Source organism: Chenopodium album, chromosome 21 (genome assembly GCF_948465745.1).
Source record: "Chenopodium album chromosome 21, dcCheAlbu1.1, whole genome shotgun sequence".
NCBI lineage: Eukaryota > Viridiplantae > Streptophyta > Magnoliopsida > Caryophyllales > Amaranthaceae > Chenopodium > Chenopodium album.
Window position 1 is genome coordinate 16,621,364 of NC_137854.1, and position 4,080 is coordinate 16,625,443.

The 4,080-nt window shown below is 38.8% G+C and overlaps 1 long non-coding RNA gene across 1 annotated transcript; it reads left to right on the forward strand.

The window, feature by feature from the left end:
- Positions 1 to 2,000: 2,000 nt before the first annotated feature.
- Positions 2,001 to 2,914, forward strand: LOC145602936 (uncharacterized). Its single transcript, XR_014104649.1, has 2 exons — positions 2,001 to 2,176; positions 2,709 to 2,914. It is a non-coding gene; the product is annotated as an uncharacterized LOC145602936 (long non-coding RNA).
- The last annotated feature ends 1,166 nt before the right edge of the window (positions 2,915 to 4,080 follow it).

Sequence of the window (4,080 nt, forward strand, 5' to 3'; positions counted from 1 at the left end):
GGGGTTGTCTGACTTTGTTCCTGGTCGTGCTGTGTCGGCGGTAGCTCAGCGGAAGCGAGACAAGTATCACTACAAGAATCAGGTGGAATTTTGACGGAAACGTTCCGACGAACATGAAATTCCGTCGGAAATACCAAAATTTCCGACGGAATTATATTCCGTCGTATATTTCCGACAAAAAAAAATTCTGTCGGAAATCCGTCGAAAATTTCCAATGGAAAATTATTCCGTCGGAAAATATGTACTTTTTGACGGATTATTTCGTCGGAAATTTAATTTTCCGACGGAATATGTATCCGTCGGAAATATACGACGGAATTTCCGTCGGAATTAATATATATATATATTTTTTAAAATCACTTGTTTAAATATAAAACCCTAAATATCAAACTCTCTTCTCTCCTCTCCTCTCCGCCTCTTTTCACTTTCCCCTTCTGATTCTCATTCCCTTTCTTTCTCCTCTCCTCTCATTCCTCTTCTCTTTCCTCTTTTCCCTCTGCCCCTCCTCTCCTTCTCTTCTCCTTTCCTCTTCTCCAATCCTCCCTTTAGTTTTCTCGATCTTCTTCTCTTCCCTTTCCTCTTATCTTTATCTTATCTCTCTCCATCATCCTCTTCTCTCTCCGTCCAACACCATCAACCGCAACAACGCAACATCAATAACAACGACGCAACAGCAACAACAACGACGCAACAAAGCAACAGCAACAACAACGATGCAACAAAGCAACATCAACAACAACGATGCAACAATAACAAAGTCGACAACCACCGTCCCGAGCCACCCACTCTCAAGGTTTTTGTTTTATTGATCTAGTTTTAATTTAGGTTAGATTGTAGATCTAGTTAATTTTTTTGCAACTGTTATGTTATATTATCATTTTTAATGGATAATTGTATATTTATATATTTCCTATGATAAAATTATCGTTTTTTTAAACGAAATTCTGTTTAAATATGTAGATCTACAGGTTTTGATTTTATTTTGTGTGGATTTTTTCGATTTCGTTGTCGATTTTAAAATGCTTGGGCTAATTTTCGTTTTTTGGTGTTAATTTTTGATTTTTTTTGGGGGATTTTCGTTTCGTTGGAGTTAATTTTTCGTGTTTTGGTGTTTAATTTACATTTTTTGGTGTTTTCGGGATTGATTTTCGTTTTTTGGGGTTCATTTTTGGTGTGGTAGTGTCGGTGGTGGTGGGATAAGAATGGGTTTGTGGTTGGGGTCGGTGTGCAGTGGTTCTGTGAAAGGAATGGTGTCCTTCAAACTAGTGTATTATTCTGATAGTGGGTTCAGAATTATTAGAAAGCTAATATATTCAGTAAGGTCAAGTAATCGGAATGCCTGGGTGGAGGCCGCTTCCGATCAGTAATATTAATGCATAATTAATATTACAGCTTAATCTTGACTGAACTCTTCGGGTCACACCCAAGCAAATTAACGAACCGACTCGACGAATTAATCCGGAAGAAATTAATTCGTCACCCGAGTATTAAATATTTAGACATCAGAAATTCGAGCTTAGAGCGTCGGAGAATCTCAAATGTCGAGCCAAAATTTAGGATTTGGCGAGACGGGAAAATGCTTCAAGTAACAAGTAAAATCCTAGCCACGCGAAAGGCTAGGAAAGCACGTCCAATAGGAGCGTGCCACGTGGCAGCACACATGGCGAAACACCATGTGGTAGCACACGTGGCAGCCACCGCATGGCAGTCACCAAGTGGTAGCGTGCCACGTAGGTAGAGATGGAAATATCCAGTGGATCACCCGCTCACCCGCTCCACCCGTCTTATTGGATGGGTGAAAAACCCGGTTTAAACGGATGATAGGTGGGTGATGGGTTAACGGATGCGGGTGACGGATCGGATTCGGGTGGAAAAATTTCACCCGTCACCCGATCCGCTAACCCGACCCATCACCCGAATATTTAAAAAAAAAAAATTTAAAAATTTGCTGAATTTTTATACTAGGCTAGGCCCAACTAAACCAAACTCCTTAATTAGTCCTAATTCTTACTCACGTAATTCCTAAACCCTACCCTAACCTTCCAAAAAAAAACACTCTTCTCGCCGCTCTCTGTTCCTCTCTTTCTCTCAAAGCTCTCTGCCTCTCTCTCCCTCTCTTTCACGGAGTCACGGTGGTCGGTGGCCGCAAAAACTGAACGACGGATCCATTTTAAAGGTATTTGATTTCTAAACTCTGTCCAATTTTAAGTAATATGTTCATACGAATTTTGTAAGTAATTTGTTGATACGAAACTGAAATGAATTTGTTCATATGTTGTTTGTTGTTTGTTTTCTTGTTTAATGCAATTATATATGTTGTTTGTTGTTGTAATTGTTGTTGTTAATTTTCGTATTTTCCTTTGAAATTAATTCGAATATTGCTGCTTGTTTTAGGGTTAATTTATGTATTGGTTTAGGTACTACTTTGGAGAATTCTCAAGCATGTTCTACTATTCTAGATGATTATGATACAGTGGATGATGATGGAAGTGGTAGTGGAGGGAGTGAAGTGGTTGACTTAGACTCGGTAATCGTTTATATATATATATATATATATATATATATATATATATATATATATATATATATATATATATATATATATATTTCTTTTTAAAAGCACAATCGTTTTTATATACTAAGTCTCTAATTTATTCTTTTAGTAACTACTATTCACATTGTCTAATTAATCCTTGTTAATTTGGTAGGGAGATGAAGATGAACATATGATTGTATGAAGATGGACTCCTACAAGATTACAAGGCCATTGTTGCAATGGTGCTACTGTTTTAGTTGTTTAGATGTTTTCAAGACTAAAAAAATTTAAAATTTCATATGTAATATGTAAGCTAACTCCTACTTATTTTATTTTGCTGAACTTTTATGTTATTGTGAATTAAAGTTTGGATTTGAACTTTTGAAGTTTATGAATTATGAGTTTATTAGTTCACAAAATCATCCGATAATTATGTTGATATTACAATAAAACGATAACGCTTGAAACGCACTAAACTTTAGGTAATTTTTATTCATTTTAAATGCTCTTATTATACATCCGATTATCACCCGAACCATCCGTTTCACCCGTGGGTGATGGATGGATGGATTCGGGTGAAAATAATAGCGGGTGGTGGATGGATCGGGTGGGGTGGATGGACGCGGGTGATGGTCCACCCGCCCCGAACCCGATCCATTTCCATCTTTACACGTAGGCAGCGTGCCATGTGGCTGTGCGCCACGGTGGCGACACATGTGGCATGGTGCCGTGGACCTGGGGTGAAGGGTCATGGTCACGGGCCAAAATAAAATGGCCCAACCGAACCCAACTTGGGGCTCAAGGTTGGGTGACACATGGTTAGTTCACAGTGCATATGAAATGCTTTGGGAACCAAGTGAAAAGTAATCCACTCCTAACCATGTGACACTTGTTACTTGTTCCTTGGTTTATTTAACTAAGGGTTGAATTCACCAATCTTTCCATGTGGGATTTTTTGTGAAAAAGTCCCACATTGAAAGATGAGTGGAATTCACAAAGCATTCTTCCTTATAAATAGCCAAAGCATGGCTTGAGAATTCTTTGCTTGAGTGTGAGTTAAAAAGAGCATTGCATTTTGGCAAAAACTCTAAACTCTATTAACACTCGGGTTTTAGTCGGACCTCGCTAACCCCGAGGTAGCGGACCTAAAAAGTTGGTGTTCGTCCTTTGTGGGTGGATACCGTTGGAGGCTCCCGTATTATCGGAGCTAGAGCTTTCAAGTACGAGCCCGTGTGTGAGGGCGAAGCACGCTTCAAAGGTAAATTCCCTTTTACCCTTTTGTGGTTTTGTTATGCTTTATGGTTTTATTAATTGCGAGTGGTTCTTGGGTCAGGGTTGTTTCCGCGGTGAGTCGGACTCACCAAATCCCAACAGCTGTAACGGAGCCCCGCTATAATGTTCACAACCCTTCCTATAATGTTCTTAAAGATTTGCACAAATGACTAATTTTACACTAAACAAAATGTCGAAGTAAAGAAAGGACGCCATATTTAGTTATGAACATACATAACTTTTAAACGTCTTTTCAAGTATTTGTCTAAGGC